We start from the raw sequence: 24,733 nt of genomic DNA on the forward strand, positions 1-24,733 counted from the left end.
AAAGCAGCAAACTAACAGGGCAAAACCCCCAAAACGTGCACTATTTTAGGGGAAATATAATACAGCTAACATACTAAATTGTAAAGAATTTTGCACGGTTGAATTTACTGAAGGTTTTTCCGATCATAATGCTATAAAATGTTGTGAACTTCGAGAACTTTGCATGAATGAAACATGAGAATACAAAGTAATTGGCCCATTTCTGGTTTGTATAGGGTTTTTAAAAAGCTTGTTTTCCTGATGGGTAAGTCTTGTTTTTCTTAAATGTGTAAATATCATGTGCCTAATGAACTTTTGCTTTTGCTATCCTTAGGGTTTTAACTAGGATCTTGCCAGAATTGTTTCATAGCCAGAAATAACAAGTGAAGAACCATTACAATGCAAATCCCTCCAATAGAAATAAAGATGATTATGGGTACCTGGGTTGCTCAGTCAGTTGAGTATCTGACTTTTGATTTCGACTCTGGTCATGATCCCAGGGTCGTGGGATCAAGCCCTCTGTCAGGTTGAGGCTGGAGCCTACTTAAGGTTCTATCTCTATTGGGGCGCCTGGGTGGCTCAGTCAGTTAAGCTTCCGACTTCAGCTCAGGTCATGATCTTGTGGTCCATGAGTTCAAGCCCAGCATTGGGCTCTGTGCTGACAGCTCAGAGCCTGGAGCCTGTTTCAAATTCTGTGTCTCCCTCTTTCTCTCTCTTCCCCCGCTCATGCTCTGTCTCTCTCTTCTCAAAAATAAATAAACGTTAGTATGGAAACCAATTTGACAATAAACTTCACATATTGAAAAAATAATAATAAATAAATAAATAAACGTTAAAAAAATTTTTTTAAAAAGATTCTCTCTCCCTCTGCCCCGCTCCCCTGCTTACACACGCACTCTCTCTCTAACACAAAAATTTTTTTAATTAAAAAAAGAAATAAAGATGATTATTAAAATGCACACAATCGTCCATTATTTCAAACCCAGTGCAAGTTCTTGTTGGCAGGTTAAGTCTTTGATGGAGGCTAGAAAAAAGAATGGAAAATATGAAAAGGATTGGAAATAGGTTTAAATGAAAAAATGGAGGGAAAGAATTGGAAAGGAACCGAATAAAAGAAAAGAATGGAGAAAATGAGAAGGGAAAATGAGGTAAGGAGGGAGGTAGAAGTAAGTCATTGAAAAATGATGATAAAGGTGTCAAAGTGTCTCTGGCAATAGACAAGAATCCACTTTTCGGGGGCGCCTAGGTGGCTCAGTCAGATGAACGTCTGACTCTTGATTTTAGCTCAGGTCATGATCCCAAGGTCATGGGATCGAAGCCCACATTGGGCCCATGCTGGGTGTGGAGCCTGCTTGGGGGTCTCACTCTCTCTCCTGCTCATTCTCTCTGTGAAATTAAAAAAAAAAAAAAAAAAAATTCACTTTTCAGAATGGCCTCTGTGTGAAAATGAAAACATGACGCACGTTCCTGTGATGTCCCTTCAGAAATACTTCTGAGATGACGGTTTATTGGACTAGAGAACCCCACGAATCCCCTCCCATCCACAAAGCATCTGGTGAAAAACAGCCTCCAAAGATGGTCAACCATCTGATATTTCTACATCAGCTCCATGGAAAGAGAGTCTTTCAATTAGTGACAGGAATTACGTTTGTGTGACCGCGGACAGTGTCCCCCGTATGGAAGTGATTACAACGCTGTATATGCCCCTTAAAGCCAAACGATCCGCTGTTTTTAGTTGCTGGTATCAGAAAAAATAGCAAGACTGTCCAACAGATAATCCCCAAATCGTGACAAGTAATAAATCTGCCTGCTGAAAGATCTTTAAGAAAACTTCCTCTGGAGGAAAGGAAGGACGTGGGAGGTAAAGCCACATCTCCCAGCTCAAACTTCATATTTTATCCTTGTTAAAATATGAGACAGGACAACGCTGTGAAGCCATCTTTATCGAACCTGAATTTTCAATGCAGTGTGCTGTGCGAACGAGGCTGAAAGCGAACAGTGGGAAACCAGCACATTTCTGGGCAATTGTTATTTTTGAAAAAGAGTGGAAGTAATAAGACATCAAAACGGTCTTTTAAATTTTGTCTTCGGCATGAAGCTTCTACCCTGCAGTGGGGAAATATAAACCTCCAACTGACTTTGTTGATTAGTGGGAATTTATAAGCATATAATGTCATCCCTCGGAAAAGTGGGCACCTTTCTGCAGACGGCAAAATGGAAACTCGGTCAGCCAGATGGAGGCAGCTTCCTGCAACTTACTTCTGGGAAGGTCATATGGTGGGGGCAGGGGGTGCTGGTTCACAGATACAAAACCACCCTTCGATGAACCCCGACCCTTCTGTGATTCGATCTCGGCTGTTTGCTGACATGAATTTGGAGTTGGATAGGGAGAATGGAAAAGGGGACAGTACATTATTTGAACTTTCTGGATCTTCTTATGAATTGAATGATTACCACGAGGTCTTACTTTTGTTTCCACTTCTTAAATAATTCTTATTCTTTAAAAAAAAATGTTTATTTATTTATTTGAGAGAGAGCACACGCACAAGCAGAGGAGAGGCAGAGAGAGAGAGGGAGAGACAGAATCCCAAGCAGGCTCCAAGCTGCCAGCACAGAGCCCGATGTGGGACTCGATCTCACGGACCGCGAGATCACGACCTGAGCAGAAGTAAGAGTCCAATGCTTAACCGAATGAACCACCAAGGCACCCCAACAATTTTTATTTTTTAAATGTATTCAGAATAAGTCTATAATTCCATCCACACCCATGTTCAAAACTCAAACTTCAAAGAAAAGAAAACTCAAATAATAATGTCTATCCTTCAAACCCAGTCCTCTTTACCACCTTCCCACCCTTCCTCTCTCTGAAACACACCCCAAACCTAAAGGTTCTCTTTAAGTCCTGTCCTCAAATTTTTATACCATTAACCTCCTCATGGGGGGTTTCCTGACAAGGCATCTGCCGTGACCTTGAAACGTTTCTTTTGGTCTGTGCAAAACTAAAATGACCCTCCATTCTTTGAGCACAGTGGAATCTCCGGGAGGAAGTAGTGTATCCAGGCTGCTACTCTGATTTTTCCAGATGCACCGGCAGATCTTCGTCCATGTGGTAGTTTGACGAAAATGTGGATGTCAGTAGTCCTTTGTTCTCAATACCGCTAACGGGGAACTAGAGCGGGTTGCCCGTGACAATAAAAATGCCCACAGTTTTCTGCAAAATTCGAGGGAACGGAAACTCTGTGAGTGAAACGAGAATCTCCAAAGTTTATAAACGTTACCAAGGGTGGCACCGGGCCCAGACTCGTGCCGGCAAACACCCATTCTGAACCCCACACATACGCGGCTGGAGTGCAACATACTCCTCGCTGCAGAACAGAAAGAAGGAGTTGCTTTTACTTATTTATTTTATTTTGTAATGTCCCTTGTCTCAGTAAGATCTACTGATACTGAGCCTCGATTTTCCCCAGGCACAAAAATTCTTGTATTTTCCCCAGGCACAAATATTCTAAATATTACGAACATTCTCTTATTTATTGAGGAAAAAATATCTCCAATTTATCTGAATTTGCCCATTAGTTCTATACACAAGGTGAAGGGCAGTATTCAAACGAAATCCACGCAGATTGAGTCATGTACCCACCTTTCCCTGAACCTACACACACCTGCACGCACACACTTCTATTCTAATACTTCTATTTTTCTCTTTTACGGGAAAAGATGAGTAGGGTAAATTCTTGGCGACTGCACGCAGATGTCAGAGATCATTCCTGCAAAACGGCCGTAGAGCCACTTGCCCTGGGGAGAGAGGGAAAGGCATGTCTGCACCAGACAGTCTTTGGGCTCTGTCTGTCCCCTGTCCCCTTCATTCTGTGTCTCTCAGGAGATGTCCCATGTGGGTCTGGAGGGTCCCTGAGTCGATGTGGGGCACCGCAAGCCTTGCTTTGGTGGGAGAGTTGGTGGTCCCGAGTCTTCTGTCCCCAGCTGAGCAATGACCCCCTTGGAAACCCCGGCCTGCTGAGAGCCTCCTGCCCGGAGGAAGAAACCAAGAAGCCTCTGACTTACCTGCCCCTAATGTGGTCCTCTTGCTTTGGTGTAGCACCTGCCGAGATACAGGATTCCTCCTGGGGATGAGCAGGTACCCCAGAACTAACCTGAAGATGGGTCAGGGCCAGTGAGGTGGGGGTCAGAGAGAGACAAAGTCAGCAAGGCTTCACGTGACCTTAGCTTCTGCCGAGGCTGAACCTAGAGCTGAATGGACTCGAGTGAGAATTAGAAATAATTTCCTGGTTGAAAGGTCAGAAGACATTAAAAGTGGCTATGGCGTGGCCATCTTTAGAGATTTGGAGGGGCAAATGAGCTTAGTCAAATCTTAGGAATAGTACAAATTGTAATTCAGCCCCAAATCCTGCAGATACATTTAAAATCTCTTCCACCGTTTTATTTCTACTCACCCGGGAGCACATGACAACAAATCTGGGGCTGCCCAGGGCTCCGTTGCCAATTCTGGGGGCTAGGCGCTTTGATTTTCCGGGAAGCACTTACGTTCCTCTGTTTGAACCATTTATCATAAATTGTGCTACAAGAAAGTTCTGAAAGAGAAGAAGAAAGGCAGGAGATGAGGTTGGGGAGGGGTTCAGGGGCTGTATTATGAGGGCCAAGGTCAGGGCTTTGAACCTGAAGCAAAGGGAGAAGGCAGGAGGTACAAGTCCAGGGGAGTTATTATTGGTTTGGACCAAGACGGCCGCCAGGAGATGCGAAGAGGCTGGATTTGAGATAGGGCAGCCATGCGCTGCTGGTGAATTGGGTGGGAAATGGTCCCGATGTCGGAAGCTGGTGCCTTGGATTTGAACAGTGAATGCACTAGAAGAGAAAGGGGGCCTCAACCTATTAGTCCCTACTATGCACGTAGCCCAGTATGAGGTACCTTATCTCCCCGAGTGGGAAGGCCAAGTGAAGGGGACTTGGAAGTCAGGCAGCCTGGGGCAAAATCCCAGCTGCCTCTCTTTCCAGCCGTGTGACTTTCAGTAAGTCAGATGGCCTCTCTTGGCCCAGTCTTCTCTTTCGTTCAAGGGCCTGGACACAGTACCTGCTGCAGGGGGGATTGCAGTGAGTTCTAACGAGGTCATGCATGTGAAGTACATGGCTGGAGCCAGGAACGCTGTGGCTCCCATCTATACTGGTTATGGCTAGTGTTTACGCCCTTCAACAGCTCTGCAGGGTGGGGATGGGACCCCCATTGCATAGGTCGGGATGCTGGACAAGAGCTGAAGTCACAGGGTCTGGGTTTAAGTGTTCCTCCACAGCCCCTTGAACAGATCTCAGGTTAATATGAAATTTAACCCGTGCTCACAAACTTGCTGATGTCAGGCCAGCATGTGCGTGAGCGTGGGTGGGCTGGTCCATCCCTTTCAAGAGAAAGGGACCCTGCTTCCGGGTCATGCCCCTCTCAGCCCTCCACCCTCTCTCTCTTTTCCTTCTGTCTCCCTGGAAAGCTGGAACCTAATTTCTGGAAAGCAAGTAGATCACCGCTTTGCTTCCTTCCTTACTTTATACTTTACATTCAAGTCAGCTCAAAGCCTCAAGTCTTTTCAGTGACTCAGCAGGTAAGTTTTGTTACCCTTTTCTATGGAAAACCCAGAGTAAAGAAGGCAAGAGCCGACCTTTCAGTGCATTTCTTAGAGGTAACTTCTAAGCAGTGCCCCTCCAAAAATTGGAAGACTCACAGTTTTAAACCTATTTAGCAACACTTCAGGGAAGGCAATCATTGCTGTGCTTTAGAAAGAACAGTGTGGGGTGGGGCATTGTGGAAGAAGGCAGAGTAATGCAGGAGGAGAACCGGGGCAATGACCTGAGTGTGGACAAGCCTGCTAACAGGTCACTTGCCCTTTGTGGGCAATGCGAGGCTCTGTTAGAACCACCCGCAGAAGAGATCCAGGCCGGTGGGGGATCTGGTTTTCAAAGGCAACTGGGAAGCGAGATTAAAGTGCTTGCAAAAACTCTCACGGAAATGGTGGTTTTCCCACCGACACTGTATCCAAAATCCCAGAATCATGGATTCACTTTTTGCATTAAAGTTTTGCCGTCACTTGGGAAGAAGGTTTGCCGTCACTTAGGAAGAAGGTTTGCTAAAGAGCCATGCATCAAGATCAAGTTGTTCATATAGAGGATAAAAGAGGGGCTACTTAATGGCTCATAATGGCATGTTGGCCACATAGAGTGGATCCATTCGGTGACCTACCATGAAAGCACCAAAGACGATGACAACGGACATCTTTATTTGTTGACATGGAAAAACAGTCAGGATAGATTGTTAAAAAAAAAAAAAAGAATTATGGAAGCATGACCCCATTTTGGCTTAGAGAGAGTTCTCGAATTAAGCAGATTTCACTGCACGCTTCCTGCAAATTCACTCTTGAATTCTAGATTTTCTTTTGCTTCTCAAACTTTCCAAGTTTTCAACCAAGAGATTGATTTCGCACTTTAAAATATTAAAGTGGACTTAAAATATTTAAAATGCAAGCCATCCATATGTCATTACTTATAAGTCACTTAGAAGACGCTTCATAAGAATTGTTTTACTAATAGACACTTTAAAAGGGCATTGGATCCTGGATTGGCATATTCTGGTGGAAATAAAAATCTCAAGTGTCAAGAATAAAGATAGCTGAGAGGAGACTGAGAGACCCAACAGTGGGCAAGACGTCTTCCATCACGCTACTTGGGCAGGAAAATCTTGGCCCGTAATTCTGAGTCGAGCTAATCGTAACAGGTAGACAAAAAGCCACTTCTCAAATCGCTACAATGAGCTACTCCATGTAAGCACAGGGTACTTCAATCCACAATTAATACAACTTTATAAACTTGTCTCCACAGTCTGTATTGCTCTCTAAATGGCAAAGCTGTTTGTCTTATGCTCTAGAAAATCTGATTTGGTGTGTTAATGCTGGGCCGCACATTGATAATTCGACTTGTTTTCTCCAGGACCACTTTTCTTCCTGGAACTCCGTTAACATGACAACCTTTGTTAAAGGCAGTGCTCTCCTGAGCCATTATTGGAAATAGTAGTAGGAGACCGATTAAATAATTCCGACGGGATACTAAACTATCACACATACGGATAAGAAAATACATAGATCCTGTGTGCTCGCGTGGGAAGTTAATCATAGAGCAATACGTGGGTGTGGAAACAGGAATTTTTTTGAGCACTGGTCGTAACAAATCTTGCTCATACTTTTTCTGTGATCGCACGGCTCTACAAATGGATTCCTTCTAGCCCGACTTCCGTTGAGGCGTCCGCAGCTACTTTTCTCATCTCAGTCTCTGGCTGCTTTGAACTCCTAATATATTCTTTAAAGCTCCGTAGCTTCCCTTGGATGTGCTTCCTTCTCCCCTACTTCTGCATTTTGAATTCTGAATAAAAAGAAAAACAAATGAATAAGCACAACCACAAAATAGCTCTGTAGGTAAGTTTGACTAGTCCCTGGTGAATTCACATTCAGGGATATGCCTGGCCTCTGGTATTTATCCCGCTCAACGACTCCTAAGTTGTTTGGTTGTTTTTTTAATTTTTTTAAATGTTTATTCTTTTTTTTTATTAATTTTTTTCAACGTTTATTTATTTTTGGGACAGAGAGAGACACAGCATGAACGGGGGAGGGGCAGAGAGAAAGGGAGACACAGAATCTGAGCCATCAGCCCAGAGCCTGACGCGGGGCTCGAACTCACGGACCGTGAGATCGTGACCTGGCTGAAGTCGGACGCTTAACCGACCAAGCCACCCAGGCGCCCCGTTGTTTATTCATTTTTGAGAGAGAGCACGCAGGGGTGGGGAGGGGCAGAGAGAGAGGGAGACACAGAAGCTGAAGCAGGCTCCAGGCTCCGAGCTGTCAGCACAGAGCCTGATGCGGGGCTCAAACATAAATAAAACCACACTAAAGCACATCAGAATCCAAGTGCTGAAAACCAATAATAAAAATAAAGTGTCAGTGCTTGCTTCGGCAGCACACATACTAAAATCGGAATGATACAGAAAAAACTAGCATAGACCCCGCACAAGATGGTGTGCAAATTCATGCCACATTTTTAAGTGTTGAATCACTAAGTTCTACACCTGAAACGAATATTACACTGAATGTTAACTAACTGGAATTTAAATAAAAACTTGGGTGGCACCTGGGTGGCTCAGTCAGTTGAGTGTCCGACTTCAGCTCAGGTCATGATCTCACAGTTGGTGAGGTCGAGCCCCGTGTCCGGCTCTGTGCTGACAGTTCGGAGCCTGGAGCCGGCTTCGGATTCTGCGTCTCCCTCTCTCTCTGCTCCTCCCCTGCTTGCACTCTGTCTCTCACTGTCTCTCAAAAATAAATAAACATTAAAAAAATAAAAAAAAAATTTAACAACTTGGGGGGAACCTACTATAAATAAACAAATAAATAATAAACAAACAAATGTTAAAAGCAACCATATGGAAAAAACGCATTGCCCACATTTGAGATAAAATAAATATTACTGCTTACTTGTCATCAAGAAATAAGTCAGAAGACAATAGAATGAGATCTTTCCATTGTAAGAAAAAAACTCAATCCAGAAATCTAGCAAGAATTTCCTTCATATCCTTCAAAATTGAAGTCACCAGACCAAAATGTAACAGATACATTTCTTTCTACTTCTCCTGCTAAATTATGATTTAAAAAATAACCCTTAATATTATAAATAAAACATATGTAAGAATATAAAAGGTAGAGAGAAGAAAACAGACCAGCTAGAGATCTGAGGACCTAAGGAATTGACATGTGGTGAGTTCTTGTGTTTTCTTTTTGCCTTTCACATCCCAGACTGGGTGTTGAAGAAATAGGCACCATGGCAATGATAAACAAGAAAAGACAAATGGAGTCCCAAGAAAAGCCTATTTTCTCAAAGGATCAGGAAAGGGAGAAATGATCAAGAAAGAGACACAACCTTTTAGACAAAACCTCCTTACTCTAAGGGCTCCTGGGTGGCTCAGTAAGTGAAGCGTCCAATTCTTGATTTCAGTTCAGGTCATGGTCTCACAGTTTCGTGAGTTCGAGTCCCATGGTGGGGTCTGCACTGACAGACGGCATGGAGCCTGCTTGGGATTCTCTCTCTCTCTCTCTCTCTCTCTCTCTGTCTCTCTCTCTGCCTCTCCCCCACTCTCACTCTGTCTCTCTCAAAATAAATAAATAAACTTAAAAAAAGCAAAACCCTCCTTACTCTATTCTCCTACCCACACTGGGGTAGACTGAAAGCAGACTGAATGGGGAGTTGGTCATTTCATTCCTGCCCAATCATGATAGAATGATACAGTAATGAGACACCCTCATACATGGTATCAGCAGAGCTCATATGGGGACCCTGGACTCTCATTAGTAGTAATAAAGTGCTCCTCTCTCACCATCCCTGCCTAGTGTAGTGTCAGAGAAGACCAAATGAGAAGCCAGACCTTTTACCACCATCCAGAACAATCACTGAACAACCAAATTTACCTAATTGATATTTAAGAGACATTATATCCAGTGACTGTAGAAAACACATTCTTTTTTTTTTAATTTTTTTTTAACGTTTATTTATTTATTTATTTATTTTTAATTTTTTTTATTTTATTTTTGGGACAGAGAGAGAGATAGAGCATGAACGGGGGAGGGGCAGAGAGAGAGGGAGACACAGAATCGGAAACAGGCTCCAGGCTCCGAGCCATCAGCCCAGAGCCTGACGCGGGGCTCGAACTCACGGACCGCGAGATCGTGACCTGGCTGAAGTCGGACGCTTAACCGACTGAGCCACCCAGGCGCCCCGAAAGCACAGTCTTTTTAAAGTACACACAGAACATACACCAAGATGGATGGATCACATCTTGGGTCATAAAACCAGTCTGTCCAAGCCTAAAGGGATTGAAATTAGGCAGAGTATATTTTTCAACCACAAGGAAATTAAATAAGAAATTGTTAAAAATAAATAAATAAACTCAGAACATCCTCAGGTATTTGGAAATTATACACACACTTTTTTAAATGAAAAACAACACACTTTTTAAACATTTATTTTTGAACTAGAGAGAGTGTGAGTGGGGAAGGGACAGAGAGAGAGAGAGACAGAAGATCTGAAGCAGGCTCTGCACTGACAGCAGAGAGACCCGTGTGGGCCTCAAACTCAAGAACCACAAGATCGTGACCTGAGCCGAAGTCAGACGCTTAACTGACTGAGCCACCCAGGCACCCCAAGCAACATACTTCTAAATAACTACTGTCGGGGCGCGTGGGTGGCTCAGTCGGTTAAGCGTCCGACTTCAGCTCAGGTCACGATCTCGCGGTCCGTGAGTTCGAGACCCGTGTCGGGCTCTGGGCTGATGGCTCAGAGCCTGGAGCCTGCTTCCGATTCTGTGTGTCTCCCTCTCTCTCTGCCCCTCCCCCATTCATGCTCTGTCTCTCTCTGTCCCAAAAATAAATAAACGTTAAAAAAAAAATTAAAAAAAAAAAAACTACTGTCAAAGAAAACATTATTAGGGAACTAGAAACTATTTTGAACTTCATAAAATATCACATATCTAAATTTGCTAGAGGGAAATTTATAGCTCTAAGTGCTGGTATTAGAAAAGAAAGAAGGTTTAAAATTGAAGGTCTAAATCCATCTTTAGAGGCAAGAGGAGCAAGTTCAAAAAAAAAGGAAATTTTAAAAAGAAAAAATCGATGAGATAAAAAACACAAAACCAACAGAGAGAAAATAACAAAGCCATAGTTTGTTCTCTGTAATTATTAACGACATTATTGATAACCTCCTAGCTAGAATGGACAAGAAAAAAAAGAGAAAGAAAACAAAATTACAAATATCAGGATGAAAGACAGGACATTACTACAGATATCACAGACATTATAATCACTCTGTGATGACAAATTTAATAACTTATACAAGATAGATTTCTCAGAAAATACAACACAACAAATCTGATTTAAGAAAAAACAGAAAATCTGATTAGCCCTATACTTCTTTAAACAACTAAATTGACAATTTAAAAAAATCTTCCATCAAGAAGATTTTAGGGCCCGATGGCCTCACTAATGAATTCTACTGCTCATTTAAGGGAGAGAATAATACCAAGCAATTTTTCAAATCATTACCAAATCAATCTGTATATCAAACTATTTTTAGTCAAATCCCAGCAGGCTATCTCACAGAAATTGACAAGTTACTTGTAAAATTTACATGTACATGAAAAGGCCAAAGAAAGAACAAAGTTGAAGTACTTACATGACCTATTTTCAAGGCATATAAATATATGGTAATGAAGTAGATGTCTTATTGGCATAAAACTGAACAAATGAAATAACAGAAGAAAACTTGAAATAGACACGCATATACAGTCGATTGATTTTAGGTCAACCTACCAAAACAATTCAATGGGGAAAGGATTTTTTTAACAAATAATTGAGAAACAACAGATCATCTCTCTGGGAGAAAAAAAACAAAAAACAAAAAACTCAACTCATGCCTCACTCCCTGTAAGAGTTAATTTAAAATGGATCATAGAGGGGCGCCTGGGTGGCGCAGTCGGTTAAGCGTCCGACTTCAGCCAGGTCACGATCTCGCGGTCCGTGAGTTCGAGCCCCGCGTCAGGCTCTGGGCTGATGGCTCGGAGCCTGGAGCCTGTTTCCGATTCTGTGTCTCCCTCTCTCTCTGCCCCTCCCCTGTTCATGCTCTGTCTCTCTCTGTCCCAAAAATAAATAAAAAACGTTGAAAAAAAAAATTTAAAATGGATCATAGAGGGGCGCCTGGGTGGCTCAGTCGGTTGAGCGTCCAACTTCGGCTCAGGTCATGATCTCACGGTCCGTGGGTTCGAGCCCCGTGTCGGGCTCTGTGCTGACAGCTCAGAGCCTGGAGCCTGTTTCGGATTCTGTGTCTCCCTCTTTCTCTGACCCTCCCCTGTTCATGCTCTCTCTGTCTCAAAAATAAATAAATGTTTAAAAAAAATAAAAAATAAAATGGATCATAGGCTTAAAGGTAAAAGGTAAAACTATAAAGCTTTAAAAAATTACAAATTAGAGGGTCGCCTGGATGGCTCAGTCGGTTGAATGTCTGACTCTTGATTTCCGCTGAGGTCGTGATCCCAGGGTCGTGGGATCGAGCCCCATGTCAGGCTCCACACTCAGCTCAGAGTAGATTCTCTTGGCCTAGGATTCTCTCTTCTCTCTCTGCCCCTCCCCCACTTGCCCACATGCTCTCTCTCTCAAAAAAATGTACATATTAGAATATCTTCACAACATGAAGGTAAGCAAAGATTTCTTAGAACTCAGAAAGAAGAAACTCGTAACAATGGACTTTATCAAATAAAATATTTTTACTCATGAAAAAACAATACTGAGGTAGGCAAGCCGCAGAAAAGCAGATAATGTTCCCATTTATCTGACACAGGACTTATATCCAAAGTATATTTACAATTCCTGTAACTCAATAATAAAAAGTCAAATACCCAATTTTCAAAAATTGTCAGAAGTCTTAAAAGGGCACTTCACAGAGATATATAAAAGGCTCCTATGCACTGGTGAAACATCATCTTTCACCAGGAAAATACAAATTAAAACCGTGATGAAATACCACTGCACACCCATTAGATTTGCTAACCAACCACTGCATGTAGCCCAAAACGCGGGAAAGCTAGGATGTTTATAGTTTGCTGGTGGGACAAGTCCTTTGACCACTCTGGAAACTGTTCTCGTAGTTCCTCCTAAAATTAAGTTTGCCCTATGATGGGGCAATTCCACTTTTTAGTATCTACCCAAGATAAATGAAAACATATGTTCACAAAAAGACTTGTACAAGAATGTTCCTGGAAACTTTATTCAGAATTGCCCCAAACTGGAAACAGTACAAAATTCTGCTAACAAAGGAATGAAAACATAATTTGTAATACATCTCTCTACAATCTAACGCTACTTAGCTCTAAACAAAAACACAGTACAGATACACAACTAGGAGGAGCCTTACCAAAGTCAGTTCTTGTTATTTGCTGTAGTTATGTTCTATGAAATTGCCGTGCACACTGAATTAGCAAAATCAGAAACCAACTCTAGGGAAAATTTAAGGTTAGATCCCCGAGACTTTCGTCTCTCTCTCAACACATAACCTTGCTTTCTGTGTATTTCTGTTTAAAGACAGCTTATTTCATATATACTGCTGATTCATTAACATTAAGTTCATGGTCAACAGCATTCCAACTCATGAAAGAAGCTTTTCTAATACATATATTTTCTCCATAAGGTACATGCCCACCTTCTTGCACTTAGGGACACTAGACAGTATAGCAGCGTGGCTCTTGGGGCTATTGCAAACAGCAAAATCACACATAAAAAAACGAGAATAGCCTATATATGATTCTAGATATATAATGCTCTGGGACAGGCAAAGCTAACTCTGATGAGATACACAGACAGTGGTTGTTCCTGTCAGGATGGGGACCAGAGATGGCCTAGGAAGCGTCAGGAAGGATCTGTTGGGGATGATGGGAATATACTATATCTTGATGGGGTGTGAAATACAGGGGAACGCATAGTTTGTCAGAAATCACTAAGACCCGTATGTGTCATTACATGTAATTAAACCCCAGTAAAATAATAAACCTACAAAAAAAGAAATGCAACACTCTCTACAAAAAAGCCAACAACAAAATAATGATATATCAAAGTTAAAAAAATTACAAATTAAGAAAATTATTGGCAAGCATGTAAGAGAGATAAAGAAGTCATATCCTTTCCATGTAAATAGATATTATAAACCCATAAAAGCAAACTCTTTCAAAGAAGAAATGAGTAAAAAATATGAAAAATCAATGCGCACATAGGGAAATACAATATCCCTATGGTACATGACTATGTCAAAGTCACACAAGTATTTAGTGGAAGAACAAGTAATAAAATTGAGATCTCCTGACTCCTTTTCTATTATACCCACAGAATGGTGATTGAGGTCGGCCAATGTTGAGAGGGGCAGGAGAGGACGAATATGATAATAGTAACCATTCTGTCCAAATGAATCACATGGTTATGTGATTGATCTCAGTAGAATTTTCTTCTCTTCTTGCAGCACAAACAAGAAATTCTGAACTTGATCCAAACAATCAACATGAAAGAATATGGAGAAAATTCAAGGAGAAAATGATAAGAATCCACAGAGGACAATAAGTTACAAATACATCACAATGCAATTATAATGAAAGTGTCCTGGTACAAAAATTACCAGTAAGTTGTTGGGATAGAATATATACCTCCTTTGTATTCAAAATTAAAAAAAAAATTTTTTTTGTATTTAAGAGAGAGAGAGAGCATGAGCAGGGGAGAGACACAGAGGAGGAGAGAAAGAGAGAATCCTCAGTAGGCTCCCTGCTCAGCACAGAGCCCAACACGGGGCTCAGTCCCATGACCCTCCTCTCATGACCTGAGCTGAAATCAAGAGTCAGATGCGTAACAGACTGACCCACCCAAGTTTTCCATGTATACAGAATTATAAAAAGGAAAGAGACTATTAGTTAATAAGTTGCATTTGGATAACAAGTACGTAATTTGGGGACAAAATCAATTTAGATTCTCACCACACTATACGCTAGTGTAAAAGTTTGATATAAATATTTTAAAGTGTAGAAAACCAGAAGAAAATAGTATCAAATAAAAATAAAATTGAGGGGGGCAGGTAACATTCTAGGCACAGAAGTGATTGGAAAAAAAATTTTCCACAGAAGAGATAGATGTAGCATTCTTGATTTGTGAGACTATGATGAGCTTTTGCTGATGGCTCATAAATTCAAAGATGGGAAGAAGAGGCAGGTTTTACCATGGAAAAGCTTGTTTTTAAAAAGATTTTTAACTTTAATTGAGAGGTAATGTTTATACAGAAAGGTGAGCAGATCAGAACTGTGTAGTCATTAACCTCTGCTGAAAAGTAACTGCTATTCCAAGTTCTAATACCACAGATTGGGTTTGACTATTTTTTAACTTTATACACATGGAATTATATAGTATATGTTATTGTACGAATGACTTATTTAATCCAACATTATGTTTATGGAAATCTCCCATGTTGTCATGGATAGTAGTAATTCATTCATGTATGTGGCTGGGTAATATTCATTCTATTTGCAATTTTTATGTATTAAGAATAATGCTGCTGTAAACGGTGTTGTGCATGCATTTTGTGCATATATGCCTTCATTTCTGCTGGTATATATCAAGGCTACAGTTGCTGGTTTACAGGGAATATATGATATCTACTCAGGTATATGCACCAAACAGGGCATGAGAGTCTCCGTTGTTCCATACTCTACACTTGGTATTCTTGCCATTCAAGAATTGGGATGGGGAGTCCGAGGTGTTATAATATCTTGTGGTTTTATTTTTTATTTCTTCAATCAGTAATGACCTTGAGATGCTTGGTATCATCCTTCGTAAAGTGTCCATTGAAGTTTTGGGCCCATTTTTTGGCGGGGGGGGGGACATTTTTTAGTTGGTTGTCTGCCTTTTTCTTAATGATTTGTACACGTTTTAAAAAATATTCTGGGGGCGCCTGGGTGGCTCAGTCTGTTGAGTGTCTGACCTCTGCTCGGGTCATAATCTTGCAGTTGACGAGTTCAAGCCCGTCATCAGGCTCTGTGCTGACAGCTCAGAGCCTGGAGCCTGCTTCTGATTCTGTGTCTCCCTCTCTCTCTGCCTCTCCTTCGCTCATGCTATGTCTCTCTCTCTCTCTGTCTCAAAAATAAAAGATAAACATTAAAAAAAATTTTTAATATTCTGTATGTGAGTTCTTTGTCAGTTATATATATTGCAAATATCTTTCTCTTGCTCAGTGGATTTCCCTTTTCACTCTCATGTTAACTTCTGATCAACAGGGTGGGTTCTAAATGTCAATGAAGACCAACTTATCAGTCTCTTATGCTATTTTTGTATGTATGTCCTTTAAAATTTTTGCTTTCCTCGAGGTCATGAAGTGATTCTCCTTTGTTATTTTCTAGAAATGTGTTGTTTTTTGCACATTTAGATCCACAATCCACCTGGAATTCTGCTTTGTGTATAGTATCAAGTAGGGTTCAGGTTTGTGTGTGTGTGTGTGTGTGTGTGTGTGTGTGTGTGTGCAGATGTTTATTTAACACCTCCCCACCCACATGTCCACATTTGAAAAGACCATTCTTTCTCCTTCCACTGCAGAAACATCTTTGTCATAAATCAAGGGTCCATGTACGCACAGCTGTGTTGAAATAGACCCAACTTATCTATTTAGACTTGAAGATGTAACCGGTGAGGCGATTAGAAACCACCAAAACGGAGTTTACTAAATTATTATTGGATGTCATTTGCTCACATTAGTCCCTATTTCTGCTTGCATTTGAATAAAAATTCTGTCAAAGGTTGAGAGTCCTAAAGGCCTACATTGTTCATTGTTTCTATTTCCCTGAAATATATATTTAGCACCGAGTCTGAAAAAAGTCACTGAAAAAGAAATACTTTTTTTGGTGGGGGAAATGAAATGATGGGTGGGGAAGTGGAGAATAATCCAGAATGGGAGAATCAGAAACCTCCAGGTACAGTCAGAACACTAAACAGAAGTGTAACTTTGAATTTTTAGGTATTTCAGAATTAGACGTGACTTTTTATGCCCAGTATGTATAGCAGGTGCCAATAAATGTTTCATATCCAGACAGCTGAAAAAACATTTTCAAATCCCTCTTCAGACCACATGTTTGAGATCCAGCCATTGGTACTTTAGTATCTAACATGATCACTTTTGTTCCTTCCCTTCCCAAATGACCATGCTACTGACTAGTGAAGGTCCAATAAATATTTTGCTGAGACTAAAGGTTTGATACTTTGGGCCCATCTGAATGCTCTATCTTTGTGTCAATTCAATTAGTCTTCTCCTCACTAGAAGTTCTAGCTATCTTTCTGTTTCTACTTTATAAATTTTAAAATGGCAAAATGCAAAATAATAATAGTAATAATAATAATAATAATAATAATAATAATTGCATGGGCCAAGACCAATAAGCAAAGACAGCAAAGTTGCCCATCTAGAACCACTGGCTGGCAGATATCACACTCACAAAACCATGCCTTGAGGGCCCCATTTTCTGCTGATGGGACCTAAGACAGTCAAGGGCACTGCTTTTGAGATTTCTTGGGAGATGACTCTGCAATTTTCAAGTTTCCTTGTAATTACAGGCTGCCTCTTAATATTACCATCTTCATTTGAAGTTAGACAAATAGGAGAGGCATGGGAAGCTGATACGTCAGCCCAGGTTAAAAAAGAAGTAATTAGTAGAAAAGAATATCTTGAGGTGAAGAGGTAGGGCAAAGAATGTGCCAGTAAATGGATTCTAAGATTCCCTAGAGGAAGGAGACCTTTAGCTATAATTTAAAAGGAGGGAAGATTTTGGTAAACTGTGTCTACATAGTTGTACATGGATATATGAAGATATGAATTTATTATGCGTGTGTATTTATGTGTGTGTGTGTATATATATATATATATGTGTGTGTGTATATACAAATATAAACTGTCTTCATGGTTGTACATAATAGTTGTACATAGATATATGTACATATGAATATAATTATGGATATATAACATAATTATGTATAAATATATATTATATATGTATAAAATGTATATGTATACAGCACACGCATGCACACACACACACACACATATAAAACAAAGAAAAAGAAACTACTTAGTTTCTCCATAGCTTCTTTCTAAGTCTATGTGCCAAAATGTTAAATAGTAGCCCTGGATAATAGAAATACATGTGGGTTGGGGCACCTGGATGGCTCAGTTGGTTGGGTGTCTGCCTCTTGATTTTGGCTCAAATTGTGATCCCAGAGTCCTGGGATCAAGCCCTACATCAGGCTCTGAATCTTAAGATTCTCTCTCTCTCTCTGTCTCTCTCTCTCTTTCTCTCTCTCTCTCTCCCCTCCCCACCCCTCTCCCCAGCTCACACACATGCTCTCTCTCACTCCCTAAAAAAACAAAAAGTGGGGTTTTTTCTCCTTTTTTTTCCACTCTGAATTTTCTAGATTATGTACAATGACTATTACTTTAATAAGCAGAAGGCAGAAAAATTGAATTATAAAATTATTGACTAGAGGAGGGGGGGCGCCTGGGTGGCTTAGTCAGTTTTGTGTCCAACTTTGGCTCAGGTCATGATCTCACGGCGCTTGAGTTCGAGCCCCATGTCGGGCTCGGTGCTGACAGCTCAGAACCTGGAGCCTCTTCAGATTCTGTGTCTCCTCTCTCTCTGCCCCTCCCCTGCTTATACTCAGTCTCTGTCTCTCTCAAAAATAAACATTAAAAAATTAAAAAGTAAATAAATAAAAGAAAAGAAAATAATTGACTAGAAAAACGTATCTTCAGGAACTATTGTATTTTTACAGAGGGAGGCTGTTTGTTTTGATAGAGACCCCAGAGGAGTCTCTGAAGGAAAAAGTTTCTACACCGAAAGGCTTGGCTATCACAAAATACCAATAGCTCCATGTTGGCACGTTATTTACATTTTTTTGGTCATTTTTGATCAAGTTCTAGCTGGCTGTAAGCTTCCCATTTGTAAACTTTAGTAAAAGATTCAATCTCCACCATTTTTCAAGGACCCCTGCCAGCTTCTGGGCTCCTTGGGGTTTTAGAAGAGCTTCATGGCTGACACAGCCCAGGACATGGAAAAAGGCTTCCTGGTTTTCAGCGCTCAGGCTGGCTGGGGGTGTGAAGAGGGACAGTCGACACCTGCTGGTGCCTCTCCCCTCCACCCTGCCTTCCACCCTCCCACCACCAGACTCCGCCCCTGGAAGGCTGCTGTCGCCTATCGCCAAGGCAACCACCCACCCTGAAGCTCTGCCATCTCCAGAGCAAGAAAAGAGAAACTGGAAATCTCTAATATATGGGAAAATCTCCCCAGTGTTTGAGGTTGGTAACAAATTCAACTTTTTACATGCACTGCAGTCATCGACTTGCGCCGGGGGCTGAGTTCAGAATCCAGCACTCAGATCACAACCGCCCAGCCATCCTTTCTATGAGGACAAAGTAATCAATTCCATGGTCTCTCTCTCTCTTTTTTTTTTTTTTTTTTTTTTTTTTTTTTTGCCACTGAATCAACACAGCATAAACAACAGCACTATTAATTTTCAGTAACTCATCCTGTCACAAAAGGCAGAGTGGACCTAGTTGTGTATGTTCGAGGAGCCCGAGGCCGCTGGCATCATTATCTCTAAAACGGGAATAATAAAGTCCTTGCCTTACGGATGTTACAAGGTTGCCTTGAGGGTCAAACGCGGTAAGAGGTGCTTAAGAGTTCTCAGGACGTAAACGCACCGCACGAAATTTGGACGGTACCCGGTGGAAGAAAAGAGGGCATGAGGATGGCTGGTGGATGCTTTCCTGTCCTGGCTGCAGACCTCGTCACTGGCTAGAGCCACGCTTATTTTCTTCATGTTTAAAATCACCGCTTGTTGGGGCGCCTGGGTGGCGCAGTCGGTTAAGCGTCCGACTTCAGCCAGGTCACGATCTCGCGGTCCGTGAGTTCGAGCCCCGCGTCAGGCTCTGGGCTGATGGCCCGGAGCCTGGAGCCTGTTTCCGATTCTGTGTCTCCCTCTCTCTCTGCCCCTCCCCCGTTCATGCTCTGTCTCTCTCTGTCCCAAAAATAAATAAATGTTGAAAAAAAAAAAAATTAAAAAAAAAAAAATCACCGCTTGTCACAGCGAGCGCCGCCAGCCCACGTAGCCGGGCAGGAAAAGGACAGTCCCCTTCCACGTCAGGTGGCTTTGAAGGAATTGTGCATGAATAGACACAGACCGCAGGCTGCATTACCCAGGAAGAAGAAAATAGTTACCCGTAGCAGCATCAAACTTTGCGGATGAGCATGCAACCATACCTAGTGTGCTTACCGCACTTACGAAGATCCGCCACCCAGAGTGGGTCCCTTTAGGGTGGAACCCACAGGCACAGAGACGTGGCCTCGTAGCCACCGCTTAGCCCTCTGGGGCTCACTCAGGCGAACGGAATAAAGCCAAAGAGGCGACGAGAAGAGATTCCAAGTATCAGATGCACAGACACTTTGTGTTTTCCTGTTCTTTGTTGTTCTGCTAACATTATTTATTCATGCTAACAGGTAATTAGACTGTGCCCTTCAGGACCAGCTCAACAGATGTGAAGTGAGAAAATGTGACTGTGTGTATGTGCGTGTGCGTGTGTGTGTGTGTTTGTGTGTGAGAATGTGCCGAAAATAAGTACGGGGGCCCCTAAAAGCTTCACAAATCACACCAAGAATACTTCACATGCTTTCCAAAGCTTTAAAAATTTCAAAGCACGTTCTTGTGTGTTCTTTCATACATTATGCGTTTGGATGAACATTGTGAGTCTGTGGGGTGGGACAAGGGGTCACGTGGGTGTTCTGAGGTCCCAGGTCACAAGCACGAGCTAATGGAGTTGAGCCTTTCCTGAAATGGCCATCAGCCCCAAGGACTCTTTCTTGTTCCGCTTCTCCCAGCAAACCTTTGTAGCCTGGCACCTTCCCCGTGAAGCCATGGGCACCGCGCTCCGAGAAGGGCCGCTGAGGGTGGGGCAGCATCTCAGAGGCTGCAAGTCGGACCAGGGCAGTCTGGAGGAGGGGCAACATCAGAAGGGGCGCAAAGAATGTCACATCGAGCAACTGCCCAGAGCGCAGGTGCAGGTGGCCGGGGCCAGCGTCACCTCTTGCAAGAACTGACGTGAACAGCTTGTTGGAAATGTGCCGACTGTATAAAAGGACGCTTCCTGCACACCAGGCCAGCCAGAACCACCTTGCACCCGCTTCCTCACTTCACCCCTTCCACCAACACGCCCCCACACACATGGACACACTCGCAGACACACACACATGCAAACACTGTCAGCCCCGGTGTCCTCCCAAAGACTCACCCAGTGTGGACAGCTGGCTGGCTCTCAGGAGGGAGAGTCAGAATAGAACAGAACAGATGCTAGCCACGGGGAAATGTGGAAGGAGAAACACAGAAGGACATGCCCAGCCAGAGAGGGGGGAGGAAAGTGCTTCCGAAACTGCAGAGCAATCATGAAGTGGTACCTGGATTGGGGTTATGTGTCAGCTTTCTGCCAGAGATCTCAGAGGGCTTTACCAGCATCATTGGAGAGGGGCTGTCACTTCCATTTTGGCTGGGGGGGGGGGGGGGGGGGGGATGCTTTAAGGAGAAGAACTGGATCCATTTGGCCAGGGGCAATGAGTAAGCATGATGGGGAAGGCACCCAGGGTCCTTGCTCTGAGCCTTCTCCATTAGATTAGTTCAAATGCCTGGGAATCCGGCCTGCACACTGCCATCCCAAGCATTCCTGCCCTGGACCCCGGGCTGCAGAAACTTTCCCTTCCATTAAGACTGAATCACATGCTACAGGAAGGGGAGGTCTCTAGTCCAAGGCTTTGTCTGCGGCCCCATCGCTTATCATTTGCAACAATTTTTGTAAACACAAACCAACTTGGTTATCAGATTTGCAGCTGCCAAAGATTTGGGGGCGTGGTTCATTCCTTGGATGACAGAATTATATCACAAAACAAGCTTTTTAAAAGCTGGAACGATGGGTCCCAAAAATAACGATAAAATTTTAAGGGAATTAATGCAAAATCCTAAACTTGGGTTCAGAATGTCAACATCACTGCTACATGGCATAGGAAACCAATAATAACGATCTCTGTGGAAAGGACCTCAAGTGTTCAGTTGACTCAAATTTTTATGGAAAAACTTCCACGAAAGCTAATGCAACTAAAGACATGTTCATGGACATATATAGTCATGCAGTTAAAGAAAATTATTACTGAAGGTGACATTAAAGGTCATCTGACCCACCTTCATTACCTTAATGGACTGAAGCCTTCAGAGGCTATACAGAAGAGTAAACAGAATGGATATAAGACGGGTTCCATCTTGGGTACCAATGCTAACCAATGGCAATTCACTGTCTGGAAAATTGATTTTGAGAATTCTGAATCCTTCTCTAGGCTCAGCAGAAAGAAGGGCTGTGACGATTGGGTGATTCTACCATGGTCTGGAGAGGGAGCCTAAGAGTCACTGATGCAGACAGTGCTGGGCCCCACCTCTTCAGCCCCATGGAGCCCATCCATTCCAGAGTGTTCTGCATTGGGTCCTATACAGCACCTGCTATCTCTGCCTGGAAATTTCTCCTCATCTGCCCTGGGCCAGGCTGGAGTGCCGTGGAGTGAGTCCCCTCTGATAGACGAGAGCTTCAGGATAAGTATCTTCACTTCTGTGCCCAATGCGGGGAATATTCCGAGGGGTTCTCTATAGTGTGTCCCAGAGTTGGCCAGCAGGATCAAGTCTCAGTTGCACATGGCGGTAACCTGGCTTTACCTTTGACCAGCTTCCTTTCTTATCTATCCCACCTCCCCATCCCCTGCAGGTGCTTCCTGAAAGCATGTCCCAGATGAACCATGTGCACTCAAATCCTTATCTCAGGATCTGCTTCTGGGGAGCTGACCTCCCAGACAGCTACATAGTTGCCATCCAGATGGAACAAAGGAAATAACATCCACCCCAACCCCAGTCCAGTGATCCTACAGAGTAGAGTGTGGAAGACCAGATCACTGAGAGACCAGGGCACAACCTAAGGCCTGAGACCGGGATTGTGGAGGGTCTTGTGTTTCCTCCAGTAAGGCAGGGCTCAGACAGAAAGGAGTGATGACTTTGGAAAACAGGGAGGGCAGATCTTTAATGACATGGAGGTTGTTTAGCACTGAGGTTATCAACACTGGCTTTGACTTCACAGTTCTTCGTGCACAGGTCAGCTCTGCTCCCTACCAGCTGTGTGATCTTAGATAAGTTTTTAAAATTTGTTTAAACTCCTCTAAACCTTAATATCTTTATACTTTAAACTCTAATATCTCACTACCTTCCTCCAGCCCCTTCTGCCAGCTCTCGCCCCGACTTCCCTTCCAAGGCCCTGGTTTGTTTAAAATCCCCAGGGACTCTTTGTTTTCCTTCCTTATAAGCATATTTCTTGCAAACACTAATCTCAAGAGGCTAATTTGGTGCCATCTGGAAACAGCACTTCCGTCCTCCCCAGCACACCGCTTCGGAGATGTGTTTGCAAGGAGCCCCAGGCAGGAAGCTCGGCAGCCCAGTTCCAGGGGAACATATGGTAGAGGGAAGCCACCCACGGGGCTCTGGGAGAAGGGCTGAAAGACAGCTTCCTTTCTTCACTGATCTAGTTGTGAACAAAAGGTTCATGAACAACTTGGGCGGTGGGCTTGACCAAAACCGGTGTCGGGCAGTCCCCCCCCAGCGTGAGACCCAGCCCGTCCGGACTGGGCAGCTCAGACTGGCTGTACCATCAACAAGAAGTCACCTCCCTTCCTTATCCAACATGCGATCTGCCTTCATTGCCCCGGCCCCGCCCCGGCACTGCAACAGGGCCATCGCATCCAGACTCTCTAGAGAGAGTACACACACACAACAAACTGCTGCTTTCTAAAAACATCTAAAATCTGAAAAATAAATAAATAGCTTCAGATCACACGCACAATACTCCCAACAACATCAAAATCAACCAAGGTTATTCACGTAATGTTATGTCGATTCCACTCTCCTTGCATTTCTCATAAAAATATACCATATTTGAAAACCAATTTGCAGGTTAGAATTCCTAAGTTAACAAGTTTCTGAGTAAGCCCAATTCATTTGCTGGATAAAACACAGCTAACCCTAAACGGAAAGGCATTCTTACCAGCCAGTCATTCTTCAAGTCAACAAGCATTGATTGATGGTCTGCCCAGCAGGTGTCGTTTTAGGTGCGAGAAATTCAACCTTGAACAAAAAAAAAAAGACAAACTCCTTGCCTCCATGAAGAAATTCTTGCAAACATAAAACAGCATTCGGTGTGGGGTGTAATTGCTGAATGGTGTGGGTGAAGTCTATTTTGATTCAGAGTGCCTGAGCCTACAGAAGTCTGGACACACCAGCCCTGAACATTGCCTCAGCCATCTTGTACACGGTTAACTCATAACTAAGGAGATATGGTGAAGTATGAAGACGCAAACCTGCACGTTTTGTCCGACAGATGGCCGCTGGAGGGTCACAGGAAGAAAGAGACATACATGGGCACACCTCAGAGCGGAGGAGAGACCTCATCGGGAGGCAGGGCTGAACTTGAACAAATTCCACGCCTTTTCTATTCACCTCCCATGGTAGTATCTTCACTGAAGATACTTGTTCAGAGTTGGGGAGTAGCTCACGTTATTGCCCTGGTGGTAGAACGCAGCAGAATCCTAATCCTATAAGAAGGGAGTGGGATTTGGGGCGCCTGGGTGGCTCAGTCGGTTAAGCGTCCGACTTCGGCTCAGGTCATGATCTTGCGGTTTATGAGTTCAAGCCCTGCATCAGGCTCTGTGCTGATGGCTCAGAGCCTGGAGCCTGTTTCAGATTCTGTGTCTCCCTCTCTCTCTGCCCCTCCCCCGTTCATGCTCTGTCTCTCTCTGTCTCAAAAATAAATAAGCGTTAAAAAAAAATTAAAAAAAAAAAGAAGGAAGTGGGATTTTTCCAAAATAAGGATATAATTTGTATTGCTTAGGGTAGAGCGGAGTGGCCCTATTTCTGAGGAAACAGAGCAGATTTCAAGACAGGAGGCACCCCCTCAAAACAATACTTCTTTATCTCCTCTCTTGGACCCCAGGAATAGTTGTATTTAGCATCCAGGATAACTTTTAGCTCTCACC

General features: G+C 42.9%; 1 long non-coding RNA gene and 1 other non-coding gene across 2 annotated transcripts; one reads left to right on the forward strand and one right to left on the reverse strand.

Moving 5' to 3' along the window:
• Window positions 1–1,858: 1,858 nt before the first annotated feature.
• Window positions 1,859–24,461, reverse strand: LOC147575807 (uncharacterized). Its single transcript, XR_015241577.1, has 4 exons — window positions 23,746–24,461; window positions 8,152–8,327; window positions 7,211–7,389; window positions 1,859–4,568 (listed from the first exon to the last, which is right to left on the reverse strand). It is a non-coding gene; the product is annotated as an uncharacterized LOC147575807 (long non-coding RNA).
• LOC112851593 (U6 spliceosomal RNA) lies at window positions 7,965–8,070 on the forward strand. Its single transcript, XR_015242123.1, has one exon. It is a non-coding gene; the product is annotated as a U6 spliceosomal RNA (small nuclear RNA).
• Window positions 24,462–24,733: the final 272 nt, after the last annotated feature.

Source organism: Puma concolor, chromosome D2 (assembly GCF_028749965.1).
Source record: "Puma concolor isolate L17-30 chromosome D2, mPumCon1.1.hap2, whole genome shotgun sequence".
NCBI lineage: Eukaryota > Metazoa > Chordata > Mammalia > Carnivora > Felidae > Puma > Puma concolor.